The sequence below is a fragment of the Nannobrachium achirus genome, assembly GCF_963921795.1.
Source record: "Nannobrachium achirus genome assembly, chromosome: 15".
Classification (NCBI taxonomy): Eukaryota; Metazoa; Chordata; class Actinopteri; order Myctophiformes; family Myctophidae; genus Nannobrachium; species Nannobrachium achirus.
Genome location: NC_137822.1, coordinates 43,524,161 through 43,545,428, shown reverse-complemented (window position 1 = coordinate 43,545,428; position 21,268 = coordinate 43,524,161).

The following is a 21,268-nucleotide window of genomic DNA, read 5'->3' as shown; positions in this document are numbered from 1 at the left end:
AACACAGGGACAAGACTAAACATGTGTGGGAAAAGAAACTGGGTGATGGAATAAAAGAGGTTGATAAAAAATACAATTAAATCAGAAATATTAACAGGGAAGCCCTAATCATTTTATACTCACCAGTTTTAACATGCCCCTCCCCTTCTCTCTTCCTCTCTGTCTCCCCTCCTTCTCCCATCTGTCCCTACTCCCCCCCCACCCTCTCTCTCTCTCTCTCTCTCTCTCTCTCTCTCTCTCTCTCTCTCTCTCTTCAGAAGACACTGGAGAAAAACCTTACCACTGTGAACATTGTGACAAGAGTTTTAATCAGTCATTTAGCCTGAAGAGACACCAGCGTGTCCACACTGGAGAAAAACCTTTTCCCTGTGAACATTGTGACAAGAGTTTCAAAGAGTCATCTCACCTGAAAAACCACCAGCGTATCCACACTGGAGAAAAACCTTTTAAATGTAAACATTGTGACAAGAGTTTCAGTGATCCATCTGCCCTTAGAGGTCACCAGCGTGTTCACACTGGAGAAAAACCTTTTCACTGTGAACATTGTGACAAGAGTTTCAGTGAGTCATTTAAACTGAAGATACACCAGCGTGTCCACACTGGAGAAAAACCTTTTCACTGTAAACATTGTGACAAGAGTTTCAGTGATCCATCTAACCTGAGGAGTCACCAGCGTGTCCACACTGGAGAAAAACCTCATTGATGTCACCAGTGTAACAAGTGTTTCAGTGTGTCAAGTAGTCTGAAGGCATACAAGCGTATCCGTAGCATGTACACATTGTGACAAGAGTTTCAATTGTTGTAGTAATTTAAAACTACTATCTTCTAATATCATTGCGCTAACTACTATCATCTATCACAGTGTTTCTCGGTACGCGGAGGTACTGCAAGGGGTACTCACGAAAATGCCCCCAAAAAGACATATTAATAATAGTTAAAGAATTAAAAACATTGAATTAGGAGGGGGAGATTATGTTTAATGATGACACATGGAGAAATTGGTGTGAGCCTTATAGTTGCTACCCCAAATTATATAGTACCAGGCACCTGGGATGTGATTGAAAGTTTTATAGTTATTGACATGAAAACTGGACTGAAATGTTTTGGCCACAGTGTTGAAATAAATCTGCTCAGTGCTCAGGAGGCAATGTTTGAAACTCTTTCACTCCATTACTTATTTTTTATGAATTGATCACAGGTTAAGGTTTTAGTCACAGGCTATCACAGGTATTTGTTAAGCAATGCTTAAAAGTAAACCACGTTTGCAACACAATTCAAATTAAAATAAATCCTAGATCAATGAATCCATGATTAACCCTAAACTAAGCTTCTGTGTACTCAGTGAGCACTAGTTAGCTTTTTTTGTTTTAGGTTTCTTTAGAACTTTGATTATATTGTGTTTTCTCTACATAGATATCCATTTACATTGTTATATTGCTGTTAATGTACTGACATATTATCTTGTTTATTATTGTGATGTTGCATCTGCTTATTGTAAATCGCTTTGGATTAAAAGCGTCTGCTAAATGCATAAACTGTAAACTGAGCTACTTGCTGCCTGCAATAGTATGGTCTTCTTTTATTAGATTAACAACAAACAACATTACAAAAGAAAAAGAAGACTTAATATTATAATTTGATTCTGGCTTTTTTCTCATTATCCGTATGAAGACAGCAAAGCACAGTGGCTCCCTGTACTAAGAATCTTCCTGTGAATGGAATACTTTTTGTTATGTTTTAAATAAAAATCTGTATAATTCTTCACATGGGGGTCTGTGGTCAAATACAATGCAAATTGTGGGTCCTTGAAATGAAAGTGTTTCAGAACATCTAGTTTTAGCGAGATAAAGATAGCCTGATTTCAGACTCAGCTGAAGCTTGAGTCTGACATTGCGCCCTGTTTGAGCGATTTCTGGGATGGAGGGACTTGGTTATTTGTTAAACCCACCCCCACCCCCTGCACTAATTGGAGGAGCCGTCATTTCGGCTCCCAGAAATCCCTTTGAGCGGCAGTCGGTCGCAGAAGCAGTCCAGTCCCCACAACAATATTTACTATTCTGGCCCCCTGGTTTACAACTTCTAATGGCGCTAAGTCGACTCATGTGACCTTCGCCACGCTCGACACGGCGACTTGCTCGCTTTAGTTTCGTTCGGCTGTGGCTCAACGTCGACTGAGACGAAGTAGCTCCGTCATGGTCAATAATTATTCTTATCTGCTAAAAGAAAGTTGTCTGTGGTGGTGGAAAAAAAGTGGCACGAGTGGGATGCAAGCCCGGGAGGTGTGTGATTGAGTGTCGAGTGATTCGCCAGTCAAGCCACTGAGGACAGTGCTGAAATGGGGCATTCGGTCTCAGGGACGTGCTGGCCATTGGGAAAAGCGGGACAACTCCCGAACGGCCGGTTCATTCCCGGCCGGTCCGGGCCGGCCATTAGGAAACAATTAAAAATAAAATGTCGTTCCATTTTGGGGCTGGGCGGCCAACAAAGTAAATCGTCAATGTCGGGCAGAAACCTTGTATCTCGAAGTTTCAAATCTAGCCATAGAAAAGGCTGTAGTGAAAACAGCAGATCTACAAGCGTTGTGTGCTTGTAGATCGGCTGTTTTCACTAATTTAAATCATTTTGGATTTTGGTTTTGGACATACAAGGTTTCCACCCGACAACGACAGAATCTAACTCTCATGTAATTGGCCCACTGGCGTGTCACTTGTCATGATCTGAAATGTCAAATCTTTGAGTAGCAGCAGCGCTATAGAGAGAAATCTCTCTCTATTGCGCGCAATGAGGGCCTCTCCAATTCTTTTTCCCGGGCTGAATCAGGGGCCCAGGCCAGCATGTCCCTGTTCGGTCTGTATTAGAATGTGACAACACCCAAACCACTGTAAAAGAAAGAAGCCCCACCTAGTAGGGGAGGGGGATGCCTCGCGTAGGGGACAGCCCTACGCAAGGGCTACAGGGTGAGGCTGTCACTCAAAGTGACAACTGGCCAATCACAGCATGTCTTTTCCCGGTCTAGGCAAGAAGCAGTTGTATTTAGATATCATGCCCCCTGGCACTACAGCTTGTCAGATGGGTTTCTACAGCCAAATTGGTATCAATCTGTGGGTCCTTGATATGAACATGTTGAGAACCACTGTGTGCTTTGGAGGGCCAGTCATAGCTCAACGGATGAAAACATAGTAAACATAGGGTTGCAGGTTCAAGTTTTGGTTCTGGCACTCTGTCAGACAGTGACAGTGAAGATACTCTGCACTCACTTTGATGTATTATTTTGTTTAATTAAGACGCAGCAGCAATAGCCTTCAGATAATAAACGCGGTTCGGCGTGCAGGCCTTCGTCAGTGTTATAGTGAAAGACACCGGTGTGGAAGTAACATTCAAGTTCAAGATTGATTACAAATGCAAGTTCAAGGTTGATTACACATGCTATACAGTTGTCTCCTTATTAAATGACAACCATAATAATATAAAAGAAGCATACATTACAGTTCATTTAGTGTTATCAATATCATATATCTTACATCAATACACATAACCAGAAGAATTTATAGCTAGCAATTCAACATCAATTCTTCATTTAAACCTTTTGGGAATTCATTGTTTAAGTAATGGATCCAAAATGCCTCACAGAGTGTAACAGTAACCGTTCTCTGTCCCCTCCTCTCTTTGAAGGGTTAACACATTCTATGCTCTGGAACCTCATAGTACAGATATAATGTCCAACTAAAGAGACTGTTCCTACGAAACAGTGTGGGCTCGCTCGTAAAAGAAAATACGTTTAAAAAAGAAATAAAATAATGATAAAAATGTGTAATTAAATAAATTGTTGTTTATGTTTTATGTTTAAAAAAAAGCTAAATAAATAAAAATGTTTTTGTCAAGCTTGCCTGGGAGGGACAGTTGCTCACAATTCCAGTTTTCATTGACTCTGGGAACTCCAGAGGCCTTTCTCTAACTTCATGCTGAATGGTCATTCCTTGGATCCTGTCACTCACTGGATCCAGAACCTCATTCTCATTGTCTCGGGAGACCATGTGGAGAGCATCTGACTCTACGTCACTCAATCTCTGGGCATTTTGTTCATTTTGTGCACTCTGGTTGGAGTATCATACCCCTCAAGTCTGTTGGGAGTTCTAGGTGCATTCTCAGCTGGTGCGCCGCCTGCTAGGTTTGTTGCCTCAGCGTGCTAACTGTCATGTGAAGCTCAACCAATACTCCAGCTAACACCACTCCCAGATTTTTTTCTACCAATTGCGCCTCATTGGCTAAGGGCCCTGCCTTTGTACTGTCTACGGCAGAAATATGCGGCGGAACTCACTATATAAATAATGAGGATAACATAGTTTTCTCGCCTTTCAGGCGAACCCACAATTACTATTATATGTTCAATGATTGTAGTTTTTAGCTCTTTTTTTTAGTTTTTCCTATGTAACACAAGGACTTTTAATAAAATAAACGGTAACACTTTCTCATAACCTCCAAAAAAAACTAGTAAGTAATACTTTACTAATACATTAGTTAAGTATTACTATTACATTACTTAAGCATTTATTAAGCTTCAATTCATGATGAAGTACCTTGAATTGATCATTACTTCCTGCTTTAGTAACACTATTAGTTAAGGGTGTTACTTAATATATATTAATTCATATGAGCCTACATGGGGGGGTTTGTAGATCTACTTTTTTCGGTAAATTTTATGCCCAGCATGAGTGCTCATATTAGGGGAAGGATTACAAAGGATCCAGGGCTAGAGGGGAAAATTTGGACTTGGGAACCAGGCGCAAGGGGCCTTCACCACTCCACTCGCATCCGACTCTGGGGCCTCGGCCTCGGACCGCAGAGTGGGGGACCACCCCTGGGGACCACCTCTAGGGACCCCTGGTAATATGACTGGACTATGGCTCTGGAGAACCAGGCGGCCGCCGCTCCACTCCTATCCGACTTTGGGACCTCGGCCTGGGACTGCAGAGTGGCACACGCTCAGGGACCCCCTCCAGGGACCCCTGGAGGTATCGCAGAGCTCCAGGGACCCCCTGACGGCACCGCCTCCTGCATAGCTGGAAAAATGACCCCCCCAACAGAGCTTCTCACGGGGGATTCCCAGGGACCACCGCTCCGGGGACCCCCAGGACGGACTCAAAGTGGTTGTGCCGACTAGTCGAGGACCCCCGACCACTGCAGCCCGCTAAAAAGGCCATAACTCAGCCCCTGATACTGGTTGGTCCAACTGTTACTTAATAGTTAGTTAATAGTTAGTTAAGAGTTAGTTAATAGTTATTTGGAGCCCCAAGTAAAGTGACACACCACTCATTAACTAATGAGGAACTAATAGTTAGTTAAGAGTTAGTTAATAGTTATTTGGAGCCCCAAGTAAAGTGACACACTCTGCATTATTAAGTAATGTTGAAAGTCATTAACGAATAAATAACCAAGACAATTTTCTCAATATTTATTTTCAAAAAGGAAAAAAAACATAAACCACCATGGCAATGTACACAATTCTTCTAAAACAGGCACTGTCCATTTTTTTGTACAAATTCTGTGCACAAGTAGATACAACGGTACTTCAAAAAAGATTGATATAAACAAGATGTAATTTTTCAGTTTTTTTGTGAACTTATAATGAACTAGTAATACAGGTAGGTAGTCGTGCGTGCGTCAATAACTGGACTAGTATCAGAAGAATTCTAGTGTTTTAAGAGACTATTGCATACCAGTAATGACACAGATAACAGTGAATTCAGATTATTGAGTGATCACTTATTACAACCAACATAGAAACCAGTAAGACTCCCTAATCGGGAGATAATCGACCGTCAGGTCGCATACACAAACTTTAGAAGGCAATGGTAGCCAATCAGGAAGGGAATATGGGAAATGGTACAGATCCATGTTGATTACATCACTTAAGAGATACTTGTGTGTGCTTTTAGGGCAAAATCTGTAGGTGTCCAAACATGTGTTTTGCAAGAATCAGCCTCATGGTGGCACTAGAAGAGGGCCATGTGAGAAATGCCAAGGAGTGTGTGTGCAAAGTTTGGCATGGATAGGGGCAAGGGTGGCAGAGATATGAGTAGGGCAAAAGTGTGACATGATGGACAGACTGACCGACTGACAGCCGGTAGAGGTTTTGATAGTAACTGAGACCTGGCGGTCGCAAAAATACAACAACTTGAGTATTTAAATAAAAGAAAAGAAAAAGACGGCAAAAAGAAAACTGTCTTTCCCAAAGATTTAGGTTTTGATCCCTCAGTTTACAGTTTAGGCATTTAGCAGACGCTTTTAATCCAAAGCGACTTACAATAAGCAGATACAAAACATCACAAGATAATATGTCAGTACATCAACAGCAATATAACAAGTGCAAATGGATATCTATCTAGAAAAATAAAATAAAAATAAAAATAAAATAAAAAAACACAATATAATCAAAGTTCTAAAAAACCTAAAAACAAATGCTAACTATCTTCATGTATGGTCATTGATTTTCTGTAATACTAAGGGTTTAGGTGGAGTCTGAATCCCTCTAGTTGGGGCCCTTTAATTCTGTATCTTACATTGTTCTGATTGTTTTTTTGTCCTACTACACAGTCCGTGAGGGAGGAGGGAAATCAACATTGCACCATCAGTGTTCCCTGGGTTAGCTCACCACCCAGTATGCACTGGGAATCTATAGATCTGGGGAACGTTGTTGGGTCGTGAGGAATGGAGGATGTGGACCCTCACATACACCTGGGCTCCTCATGGGAAGGGCGCTGTCCTCTTCTCCACATAAAGCACTCCAGGGGATGATGGTGGTTGGAATCTTCATAACCCAATAATTAAACCTGACCTAAAGTAGATCAGACAGGACCCAATAGCATGTGTCTCTCTCACACACACACACACACACACACACACACACACACACACACACACACACACACACACACACACACACACACACACACACACACACACACACACACACCATTTAAACCACGTTATAAAATCTCTGAATTGGCATTTTAACTTGGATTAATTGGCTTAATTAGGTATTTTTTTGTTGTAATTGTGTACTGTCAAAGTACACTGAAAACCATTCAAAAGTGATCAAAGCACTTATTTTCTTTAAAATATATTGAAATAATCAATGAACTGTTCTTTTTAACCAAAAATATAATACTATAAAATTCTTCTTTAATTTACAATGAAATTAGGTAAATTGTATATTGTGCACCATAATTTGTCCAAAAGAGTGTGATTGTGCAGTAACTTGGAGGCATTAATGGCTCAAACAGGTTTAATATCTCTCCCTGGGTGCCAACAGGTGAGAGCTAAAAATTACCTCTTCAATCACTAGACCCAAAATACACACTTAATGAATGTTCCTCCAGTAACAAAACAATGTTTCAGCATGTAACAAAATAAATCCTGCCAACTTTGAGGCTAATACATCCATAAACATAATAATCAGTTTGTTAAATCAACCCAACAGTTACACATTGTCTAACTCAACACTGATCAATGGATTCAATGGCACAGACTGCAAATCACTTGTCTGGTTAGTGATCTGCAACACCCGGTCACACACTGCTCTACAAAGTTAATAATGATACAATATACACATCAGGAGTTGGCTAACAACATTAAGAATGTGGATGATTGGAATTGGAAGATTATTTTTTAGTCTTACCAAGCGGATTGCAAAGGATTGTACTTCTCTCTGTATGTCAGCACATGTACATGAAATGCAGCATGTGTTTTAACAGGAAACAGGAAGTTTGTCTGGTTATATAGTACAGGAAGTAGAATACTACTGGGATGGACCTAAAAGGCACAGAGGCTCACTGATTGGCCACTTAGGGTGGCAATCACAGAGCCAGGTAATTTTAACCTTTGCAGAAACCTGTGAGACACCCTGTTCGTTTGTTTTTTCAACGTTTTCCCTTCTATGTACCAGTATGTACATAGATAGTCACTTTAAACAACTTGAAGACAGTAGAGCAAAGTGTATTCATAGAACTTAAATTTATTATTTTTAAAAGCACTTTTAGATCGTTTTTTTAGCACTTTATAAATCAACAGAAAATGTATTCACTCCATTTTCTATTATAATTCAGGCATGTTCATTGAAAGTAATTACCATGCCTGAATTATAATAGAAAATGGAGATTTGCTCTGTGATTGCTGTAGACAAGGCTTAAGACTATGGCAGTGGAAAAGTACTGTGCCAATTGGGCCGGCTTTACACTGCAGTCAAATCCAGCCCAAATCCGATTTGTTCTCAAATCTGATCTTGTGGCCCGACTTTTCACACTGCATTTGCAAGTGACACAGATCTGATCTGTGCATTCAGACAGCGTCAGCCCAACGCTGCCCTGTGGCGACATGTATGCTTTGGTTACCGTGGTAACGACGTAGGCGTCATGACGTTACGTCACTACGTCGACGCTGGCTGATTACGTTCTGATTACGTTCAGGAAATGCGACATAATAGACCTTTGTAAACACACGTTAATATTGTTTTTCTCTCTTCTTTTCTTTACGCTTGTGTTTCACTCTTCTCTCTCGTTTTCACTGTTTAGCTCACGTGTTTTCTCTCTTCTCTTTTGTTTTTCTCATGTGCTCAGTGCGCTGTAATCAAATAGTAAATACTCGCGCTCTGTAATGATGTAATTTACAGCCGCGCTCGGGGACGCTTGGCCACTTTGAAGTGGCTTGTATGTGACCTGCATATAACTCAATGGGGTGGAAGTGGTTGCTGCTTTCAGACTGTGTCAGATGTCCTCAGATCCGATATGGATCGGATTTGAAACTACCTCTGGATGTGGTTTTTCAAAATCGGATTTCATGTGACCTGAATGTGACATGTTTGGATTTAGACTATTTTAAAAAAATCGGATTCCACTTTTGAAGTGACCCAGATCTGATTCAGGCTAGATTTCAGTGGCAGTGTAAAGCCGGCCTTGATTGCCATGGCAACCCCAGCCTAGGCCTGATTAGGTGAACTCGCTGCACCTGTTAAAGTTGTACTATGTAACTTTTTTTATAAAACAAATCTTAAAATTCTCCTAACTATTAAATCACAAAAGTTTTAGAAGATCCGCGCCGTGAATTTCAGCCTGTAAAGCCTTCTCTATATATGTAAACTGTGATCCTTGCCGGGGACCGGATCTCGCGCCAAAATTGCGTCATCACACTACCGGCCAATCACAGCGAGGGTTATACAACTGCCGGCCAATCACAGCGCATCTTGAAGTGGGGTCGCTATGGCTGCCATATTTGTTGTCACCCGTTTGTACCATCCCGTCTCTAGGTAATTTCGCCTACCAGGCAGGGTGAAGGAGTCCGTATCTCTGGAATTACTGAACGCACAGGAACAAGGGACCCCTCTAAAGATAGATCTCAGCGAGGTGGAGGCAGACGCGGGGGTCTGAAGGTACGAAAAACGGCCGAAAGACGCGGACGCGACCGCGGTTTGCTATAGGGCTAATGACCACTAGTTGGGCATCTTACACAGTAGGCTATAGCTTTAAATCCCTACACCGCTTTGTACCGCTTTGTGTGCTTTTAGGGCAAAATCTGTAGGTGTCCAAACATGTGTTTTGCAAGAATCAGCCTCATGGTGGCACTAGAAGAGGGCCATGTGAGAAATGCCAAGGAGTGTGTGTGCAAAGTTTGGCATGGATAGGGGCAAGGGTGGCAGAGATATGAGTAGGGCAAAAGTGTGACATGATGGACAGACTGACCGACTGACAGCCGGTAGAGGTTTTGATAGTAACTGAGACCTGGCGGTCGCAAAAATACAACAACTTGAGTATTTAAATAAAAGAAAAGAAAAAGACGGCAAAAAGAAAACTGTCTTTCCCAAAGATTTAGGTTTTGATCCCTCAGTTTACAGTTTAGGCATTTAGCAGACGCTTTTAATCCAAAGCGACTTACAATAAGCAGATACAAAACATCACAAGATAATATGTCAGTACATCAACAGCAATATAACAAGTGCAAATGGATATCTATCTAGAAAAATAAAATAAAAATAAAAATAAAATAAAAAAACACAATATAATCAAAGTTCTAAAAAACCTAAAAACAAACGCTAACTATCTTCATGTATGGTCATTGATTTTCTGTAATACTAAGGGTTTAGGTGGAGTCTGAATCCCTCTAGTTGGGGCCCTTTAATTCTGTATCTTACATTGTTCTGATTGTTTTTTTGTCCTACTACACAGTCCGTGAGGGAGGAGGGAAATCAACATTGCACCATCAGTGTTCCCTGGGTTAGCTCACCACCCAGTATGCACTGGGAATCTATAGATCTGGGGAACGTTGTTGGGTCGTGAGGAATGGAGGATGTGGACCCTCACATACACCTGGGCTCCTCATGGGAAGGGCGCTCCTCTTCTCCACATAAAGCACTCCAGGGGATGATGGTGGTTGGAATCTTCATAACCCAATAATTAAACCTGACCTAAAGTAGATCAGACAGGACCCAATAGCATGTGTCTCACTCACACACACACACACACACACACACACACACACACACACACACACACACACACACACACACACACACACACACACACACACACACACACACACACACACACCATTTAAACCACGTTATAAAACCTCTGAATTGGCATTTTAACTTGGATTAATTGGCTTAATTAGGTATTTTTTTGTTGTAATTGTGTACTGTCAAAGTACACTGAAAACCATTCAAAAGTGATCAAAGCACTTATTTTCTTTAAAATATATTGAAATAATCAATGAACTGTTCTTTTTAACCAAAAATATAATACTATAAAATTCTTCTTTAATTTACAATGAAATTAGGTAAATTGTATATTGTGCACCATAATTTGTCCAAAAGAGTGTGATTGTGCAGTAACTTGGAGGCATTAATGGCTCAAACAGGTTTAATATCTCTCCCTGGGTGCCAACAGGTGAGAGCTAAAAATTACCTCTTCAATCACTAGACCCAAAATACACACTTAATGAATGTTCCTCCAGTAACAAAACAATGTTTCAGCATGTAACAAAATAAATCCTGCCAACTTTGAGGCTAATACATCCATAAACATAATAATCAGTTTGTTAAATCAACCCAACAGTTACACATTGTCTAACTCAACACTGATCAATGGATTCAATGGCAGACTGCAAATCACTTGTCTGGTTAGTGATCTGCAACACCCGGTCACACACTGCTCTACAAAGTTAATAATGATACAATATACACATCAGGAGTTGGCTAACAACATTAAGAATGTGGATGATTGGAATTGGAAGATTATTTTTTAGTCTTACCAAGCGGATTGCAAAGGATTGTACTTCTCTCTGTATGTCAGCACATGTACATGAAATGCAGCATGTGTTTTAACAGGAAACAGGAAGTTTGTCTGGTTATATAGTACAGGAAGTAGAATACTACTGGGATGGACCTAAAAGGCACAGAGGCTCACTGATTGGCCACTTAGGGTGGCAATCACAGAGCCAGGTAATTTTAACCTTTGCAGAAACCTGTGAGACACCCTGTTCGTTTATTTTTTCAACGTTTTCCCTTCTATGTACCAGTATGTACATAGATAGTCACTTTAAACAACTTGAAGACAGTAGAGCAAAGTGTATTCATAGAACTTAAATTTATTATTTTTAAAAGCACTTTTAGATCGTTTTTTTAGCACTTTATAAATCAACAGAAAATGTATTCACTCCATTTTCTATTATAATTCAGGCATGTTCATTGAAAGTAATTACCATGCCTGAATTATAATAGAAAATGGAGATTTGCTCTGTGATTGCTGTAGACAAGGCTTAAGACTATGGCAGTGGAAAAGTACTGTGCCAATTGGGCCGGCTTTACACTGCAGTCAAATCCAGCCCAAATCCGATTTGTTCTCAAATCTGATCTTGTGGCCCGACTTTTCACACTGCATTTGCAAGTGACACAGATCTGATCTGTGCATTCAGACAGCGTCAGCCCAACGCTGCCCTGTGGCGACATGTATGCTTTGGTTACCGTGGTAACGACGTAGGCGTCATGACGTTACGTCACTACGTCGACGCTGGCTGATTACGTTCTGATTACGTTCAGGAAATGCGACATAATAGACCTTTGTAAACACACGTTAATATTGTTTTTCTCTCTTCTTTTCTTTACGCTTGTGTTTCACTCTTCTCTCTCGTTTTCACTGTTTAGCTCACGTGTTTTCTCTCTTCTCTTTTGTTTTTCTCATGTGCTCAGTGCGCTATAATCAAATAGTAAATACTCGCTCTCTGTAATGATGTAATTTACAGCCGCGCTCGGGGACGCTTGGCCACTTTGAAGTGGCTTGTATGTGACCTGCATATAACTCAATGGGGTGGAAGTGGTTGCTGCTTTCAGACTGTGTCAGATGTCCTCAGATCCGATATGGATCGGATTTGAAACTACCTCTGGATGTGGTTTTTCAAAATCGGATTTCATGTGACCTGAATGTGACATGTTTGGATTTAGACTATTTTAAAAAAATCGGATTCCACTTTTGAAGTGACCCAGATCTGATTCAGGCTAGATTTCAGTGGCAGTGTAAAGCCGGCCTGCCATGGCAACCCCAGCCTAGGCCTGATTAGGTGAACTCGCTGCACCTGTTAAAGTTGTACTATGTAACTTTTTTTATAAAACAAATCTTAAAATTCTCCTAACTATTAAATCACAAAAGTTTTAGAAGATCCGCGCCGTGAATTTCAGCCTGTAAAGCCTTCTCTATATATGTAAACTGTGATCCTTGCCGGGGACCGGATCTCGTGCCAAAATTGCGTCATCACACTACCGGCCAATCACAGCGAGGGTTATACAACTGCCGGCCAATCACAGTGCATCTTGAAGTGGGGTCGCTATGGCTGCCATATTTGTTGTCACCCGTTTGTACCATCCCGTCTCTAGGTAATTTCGCCTACCAGGCAGGGTGAAGGAGTCCGTATCTCTGGAATTACTGAACGCACAGGAACAAGGGACCCCTCTAAAGATAGATCTCAGCGAGGTGGAGGCAGACGCGGGGGTCTGAAGGTACGAAAAACGGCCGAAAGACGCGGACGCGACCGCGGTTTGCTATAGGGCTAATGACCACTAGTTGGGCATCTTACACAGTAGGCTATAGCTTTAAATCCCTACACCTGTATTCTGATTAGTCAGTCTCAACTTTCCACTTAGAAGCCACTCTCACAGTCCTGCTCAAGAGACATTTCCACCTCACCAGGACTCTTCCATCCTTTTCCTACAGTCCTTCAAATTGGTTTTTAAGTTTCTTATGTTTTTGGTTAAATGTTAGCTGACAGGAGGAATTTATACCTTGGTTGTATTTGAAGGAAATGTTTGTGAGCTATGCCATTTCCTAGCCTACACTAATGCTGTGAGCATTTGATATCAGTTGGTAGTTGTTTTATCTAACTGATTTATGTTTATGTTGATTGTATATTCATATAGAATATTATTCCTGTCTTTGTTTTATTTATTGACATTATTATTTCCTGTTTAGACCACACCAATTACTGTGCCATGTGCAGTGTTGTAAAGTAACTAAGTACATTTACTTAGTATGTACTTTACTTGAGTATTTCCAATTTTCAGTACTTTTACTACATCTCAGATCTAAATATTGTACTTTTACTCCACTACATTCATTTGAAAACTTTGGTTACTAATTACTTTGCAGTTAAAATGTATAATATAACAAAACATACATAAAATGTAACCCTATTTTATACCTTGGCTGTTTGAAAATAGCCGATCTACAAGCTCACAACGCGTTGTATTACGACACGTTGTGATCTTGTAGATCGGCTATTTTCAAACTTTTTTTACTTGATACTTTTAAGTACATTTTGATACCAATACTTTCATACTTTTACCCAAGTACATTTTGAATTATGGACTTACAATACAATTTACAATATTGATACTTTTACTTAAATAAAATATTCAAGTACTTTTTCCACCACTGGCCGTGTGCCCATGTACCTGTGCTGTTTTGCAAGTCAAATATATACACACAAGTCCTGTGTCTGTGTCCTGACCGACACCCCACACTGGTGAAACCCACCATTCCGGCCATAGTTAGGGAATAGTCGGGAATCGAACCAGCGACGCCAGCAGGCATCATAGCCTAGTATGTGGTATGCGCCGGCCAGCGGGCGCCCCAATCCTTATTCTTAATGCTAGGTGACTTTCAGTCTGTGCCATTGATTATCGGTGAGTTAGACACTGTGTAACTGTTGGGTTGATTTAACAAACTACTGGTTATTGCGACCGTAAGGGAGCAGTTTACTATGAAAACCTCCACCGGCCGTCCGTCCGTCGGTCGGTCGGTCGGTCACACGTCACACGTCACACCTTTGCCCTGCTCATATCTCCGCAATCACACTGCTAGCTTCGCTGCTGGTGATGTCACTAGCTATGATGTCACTGTGACAGTGCACCATGCCCAAATTTGGAGATCATGTGTGGCAAAATATCAACAAACGAGTGAAAGGCCTTTATCAAGTAACCATAGCAACTAAAAATCAACAAATTGTGCAAAGTGAAATATCTTTATCTGGTAACCATAGAAACCAAAATAATCAACAAATATGAGTATGTGTCCCCTTGTAGTATGTCACTAATTTGAAATATGTGGGCATGGCTGACACAGAACTCCATATTTGGACATAGAAGTGACAGACAGATGATATCTCCATATATGGGCATAAAAGGGCATGGCTGATGATATCTCCATATATGGGCAATTGGGCATAAAAGTCGCAATCAGTAGTATCATATATGTCTCTATATATGGAGTTATATGTTGTTCGTGTCCAAATATGGGGCTTGTGAGGTCAGACTTAGTGAGACTCGTCGGTTATCTCCATATATGGAGGGATGTATTGGTTATCTCCATATCTGGAGATTCAACCTTCAACGATTTTGACATCTTGTTACTAATCTGTCGGTAGATAATGCCGGTCTTATATAAGGGTCATTTGTGTACGGTGTGATGTCATACTGCCAGCATGACTCACACCATCCTTCCTAGACGATTTTGACATATTGTTTGTGGAGATAAGCGACCAACGGTCGCTTATCTCCCGATTAGGGAGTCTTACTGGTGTTTATTGCGACCGTCAGGGAGCAGTTTACTATGAAAACCTCCACCGGCCGTCCGTCCGTCCGTCCGTCACACCTTTGTGACCATCAACAAACGTCACACCTTTGTTGATGTTTAAATCGAAGAGTCTTGGTCAAATACTTCTGTTGGTTTCTGCACTGATCATTTATTGCGACCGTCAGGGAGCAGTTTACTACCAGTAAGACTCCCTAATCGGGAGATAAGCGACCGTTGGTCGCTTATCTCCACAAATATCACAACCTCCACCTCTCACGTCATACGGGTAGCCATAGTTACACCTGGAATGTTGAATCTCCATATATGGAGATAACCTACGCATCACACAAAGTCTGACCTCACCAGCCCATACTTGGGCATGGACGACTTATATCTCCATACAGAGGCGTCAGAGCCTCTTAGAGAGTGGGGGGGATGACATGGGGGGGGGGTCATGCACGCGCGCGCGCGCAGCGTGCGCGCGAAAAATGGCGGTTTTTCGCGGATTTGAACGCGTTTTATTCGGATTTCCGCGGTTTATTTCTTTGCAAGCTGTATACCATTTTAAAGCTAAGATTCTTGTGATTCCGAATCCGCAAACCATTTGATTATAGCACCAAAACTCACGCCGCAAACAACGCAGAAGTCGGACATAAACAATAAAGGTTTCCGCGGTTTATTTTTTTGCTAAACAATCAGGAACGGCACACTACACTTTCCCTTTGCCTCTCTCCACAAGCACCAGCCAGCAAGATAGTCTATATAGTTATAGTAGATGTAATTCTTGGTACCAACACTCCAACAGACAGACAACACCAGTATCATATAATCATTCAGTTCCAAAAGCTTTCAGTTAATCTACATAATTTTACACCACTGTCTACTACTACAGCAACTTGCACGCATCGATCCAGACCCCAGTGTTAGGAAACAGTGGTTCTGGTTCACATAGCCACTAGCCCACAACACGACAACAGTGTACATTAGCCAGCAGGCAGCATAGCATTAGCATCCATTCCATCATCATTACTCTAACTCTAATATAGCCACGAGTCACGACTCACCAAGTGTTGAGTTGTTAGGATGAGAGGAGCAGAGGACGATGTTTAATGCCTTTATAGCCTATATGGTCTTGTCTTGATGTTATTCCTTTATGCCTGTATAGTCCAGGCAATCTAGCGTTTTACGACAAAGTAATTGTAACAACATTTTTTTCTTCACAGACCTTTTCTATAAGGTCTCCAGAACAACATACTAAAAGTCCTAAGAAATCCTAGTTGCGGAAATATGTTTAATTGGCACCAATCCAAGAAATCCACCCAGGAGGAAAATACCCAGAATTTTTTTTTTTCTGGGTATTTAAGGAGGATGTGAGGGGTCTAACTAGGGGTTTGTCATGATGCTGAATCCATTGCAGGCATTTGTTTTGCACAAAAAACATTCCGTGGGCTAGAAATGGCCTCAGAAAACAATACACGTATGGGTGAGTCGGCGACCTTCGGGGTCACCACAGCACCCACAAAACTCTGACTCATCACTTTTCATCACTAAAGTCGATGGGAGCCCAACTTGATTTGGCCGCTGTGGCGACCCCGAATGTCGCAGACTCGGGCGCCCTAGCTAAATCATTAGAGCATGCCCTGAGCTACATCTGTGCAAAACTTTGCACTTTTAGACTGATTAGCACGAGTAAAAAAAACCCTAAGGCCTCCGACTAACATGAATTCTCACCCATACGTGTATTGTTTTCTGAGGCCATTTCTAGCCCACGGAAGTTTTTTTGTGCAAAAAAAATGCCTGCAATGGATTCGGCATCATGACAAACCCCTAGTTAGACCCCTCAGATCCTCCTTAAATACCCAGAAAAAAAAAATCTGGGTATTTTCCTCCTGTGTGGATTTCTTGGATTGGTGCCAATTAAACATATTTCCGCAACTAGGATTTCTTAGGACTTTTAGTATGTTGTTCTGGAGACCTTATAGAAAAGGTCTGTGAAGAAAAAAATTCTGTTACAATTACTTTGTGTTTTGGTTCCAAAATGAGCTAGTTTGCCTGGACTAGTAGTGTGTTGTTCATTTCACCATGAGTCCATAATACGCACGGAAGACAGAGAGGTAAAGGGACTTCCTATGAAAGCCATTTCCTCTCTGCACAGAAGCGCATTTCAAAACAAGAGCCTTTATTTTATTTTTTTCATATACAATCGATCATTCAACATGTTTATTTTGAAATTGTCCTGGAAATATAAGTAGCCATAGCCCCTACTACGCGTTTGTGTTGATGAGAGCCAGCTTGCAGCGCAGGGGAGGGAAAAAATTTAAAAAAAGCACCCCGGCCGGCCAAAAAGGTGGGGGGGATGAGATCACGGTTTTATGAAAGTGGGGGTGTCGCGTCGTACTCACAATGAATGGGCGTGACGCGCCTGTCTCCATATACGGAGATGGCCATATATGGAGATACGATGACATCACAGAGTCCACAGCTGATGATGTGGCGTGATGTCATACAATACACAAACAAGCCCTATATAAAGGGGCAATTCTCACCAGGGAAGAGAGCATTGCCTGGAATGTTGAATCTCCATATATGGAGATAACCTACGCATCACACAAAGTCTGACCTCACCAGCCCATACTTGGGCATGGACGACTTATATCTCCATATACGGAGATGGCCATATATGGAGATACGATGACATCACGCCACATCATCAGCTGTGGACTCTGTGATACAATAAACAAACAAGCCCTATATACTGATGCGATACGATGACATCACAGAGTCCACAGCTGATGATGTGGCGTGATGTCATACAATAAACAAACAAGCCCTATATACTGATTAGTAACAAGATGTCAAAATCGTTGAAGGTTGAATCTCCAGATATGGAGATAACCAATACATCCCTCCATATATGGAGATAACCGACGAGTCTCACTAAGTCTGACCTCACAAGCCCCATATTTGGACACGAACAACATATAACTCCATATATAGAGACATATATGATACTACTGATTGCGACTTTTATGCCCAATTGCCCATATATGGAGATATCATCAGCCATGCCCTTTTATGCCCATATATGGAGATATCATCTGTCTGTCACTTCTATGTCCAAATATGGAGTTCTGTGTCAGCCATTCCCACATATTTCAAATTAGTGACATACTACAAGGGGACACATACTCATATTTGTTGATTATTTTGGTTTCTATGGTTACCAGATAAAGATATTTCACTTTGCACAATTTGTTGATTTTTAGTTGCTATGGTTACTTGATAAAGGCCTTTCACTCGTTTGTTGATATTTTGCCACACATGATCTCCAAATTTGGGCATGGTGCACTGTCACAGTGACATCATAGCTAGTGACATCACCAGCAGCGAAGCTAGCAGTGTGATTGCGGAGATATGAGCAGGGCAAAGGTGTGACGTGTGACGTGTGACCCACCGACCGACCGACGGACGGACGGCCGGTGGAGGTTTTCATTGCGACCGTCAGGGAGCAGTTTACTATGAAAACCTCCACCGGCCGTCCGTCCGTCGGTCGGTCGGTCGGTCACACGTCACACCTTTGCCCTGCTCATATCTCCGCATCAGTATATAGGGCTTGTTTGTTTATTGTATGACATCACGCCACATCATCAGCTGTGGACTCTGTGATGTCATCGTATCGCATCAGTATATAGGGCTTGTTTGTTTATTGTATGACATCACGCCACATCATCAGCTGTGGACTCTGTGATGTCATCGTATCTCCATATATGGCCATCTCCGTATATGGAGATATAAGTCGTCCATGCCCAAGTATGGGCTGGTGAGGTCAGACTTTGTGTGATGCGTAGGTTATCTCCATATATGGAGATTCAACATTCCAGGCAATGCTCTCTTCCCTGGTGAGAATTGCCCCTTTATATAGGGCTTGTTTGTGTATTGTATGACATCACGCCACATCATCAGCTGTGGACTCTGTGATGTCATCGTATCTCCATATATTAACGTAGGGTAAAGTAGGATGCTTTCACCCATGAACAATGGTGGTGTCTGTGGAATTTTAAAATGTTTTTCTTTTACCACGACCCAGTAAATTATTTTAACATGGACTCCAATGGAGGCGCATCCCCGGGACCCCAGGACCATGACATGAATGAGTCCCTGGGCGACTTGAATGAGTTTTTGATGCGGGATGCGCACGTAATTGTGACCGTCAGGGAGCAGTTTACTATGAAAACCTCCACCGGCCGTCCGTCCGTCCGTCCGTCACACCTTTGTGACCATCAACAAACGTCACACCTTTGTTGATGTTTAAATCGAAGAGTCTTGGTCAAATACTTCTGTTGGTTTCTGCACTGATCATTTATACAATTCAGCTGTGTTTGCTCGTGTCATCATGATGAGGTCATAAATCAGCCATGCCCAAATATAGATTTTACGGGTTTACATGCTTACTCAGTTATTCGTTATGTGAAAGTCCTATGACGTCTATGATATCTGACATCATCATACATACATTCACTTTTATGCCCATAAATGGAGATCCCCTCTGTAGAACCAGCCACTGACATCACTGTAATGTCAGGGGAACCAAATCCCTTTTATGCCCATATATGGAGATCCCTGTGATGCCAGGGGAACCAAATCCCTTTTATGCCCATATATGGAGATATGGAGATCCCCGTGTTGCCAGGGTAACCAAATCCATTTTATGCCCATATATGGAGATCCCTGTGATGCCAGGGGAACCAAATCCCTTTTACGCCCATATATGGAGATCCCTTATGTCATCAATATTAAGCCCATATCTGTGAATATCTTTGGGTACCAGATGTCTCCATATATGGTTAAATGGTCCGATATACATCACTGGCCAGAAGACCAAGAAATGGTGCAACCTCGCCCTTTGCTTTTCTCCCTATAGGCATCTTACTGGTAGGTAGTTTAATGAGGAATGCAGTATGGTGGTAGGTAGGTAGTTATGGCCTTTGATGTAAGATTTTCACTTTCTAGGATAACTATATTTGCTATTCCCAGATGATGTCCTTTTAGGGTACCCCTCATGCCCATATATGGAGATCCCCAGGCTTTACTAATTAACATAAGTTTTATGCCCATATATGGAGATCATCGTCCCAATGTCATCAGATATATGGGCATAAATGGACACAGGCAAACTAGATGGGCTGTATGGATATCCAGATGTGTGATGTAAGTGTTTTATTCCAAATGTGGCACCCCACAGACATATTTCCAGAAACAAAATCCCTTTCATGCCCATATATGGAGATTTCTGATGTCATCAATCCCAGGCCCTGTAAAAAACATGGTTGCTATGGTATGAGCAACTTATGTCTCCATATATGGAGATTCAACTTCAATGAGTAACCATGCATGGCAAACTGTCAACTGCCCGTATGTCTTGATAATTGGTAAAACAAACTTTTGGCCTATTTGTGGATTAGGGAGTCTTACTGGTACAATTCAGCTGTGTTTGCTCGTGTCAATGAAAACCTCCACCGGCCGTCCGTCGGTCGGTCGGTCACACGTCACACGTCACACCTTTGCCCTGCTCATATCTCCGCATCAGTATATAGGGCTTGTTTGTTTATTGTATGACATCACGCCACATCATCAGCTGTGGACTCTGTGATGTCATCGTATCGCATCAGTATATAGGGCTTGTTTGTTTATTGTATGACATCACGCCACATCATCAGCTGTGGACTCTGTGATGTCATCGTATCTCCATATATGGCCATCTCCGTATATGGAGATATAAGTCGTCCATGCCCAAGTATGGGCTGGTGAGGTCAGACTTTGTGTGATGCGTAGGTTATCTCCATATATGGAGATTCAACATTCCAGGCAATGCTCTCTTCCCTGGTGAGAATTGCCCCTTTATATAGGGCTTGTTTGTGTATTGTATGACATCACGCCACATCATCAGCTGTGGACTCTGTGATGTCATCGTATCTCCATATATGGCCATCTCCGTATATGGAGATATAAGTCGTCCATGCCCAAGTATGGGCTGGTGAGGTCAGACTTTGTGTGATGCGTAGGTTATCTCCATATATGGAGATTCAACATTCCAGGTGTAACTATGGCTACCCGTATGACGTGAGAGGTGGAGGTTGTGATATTTGTGGAGATAA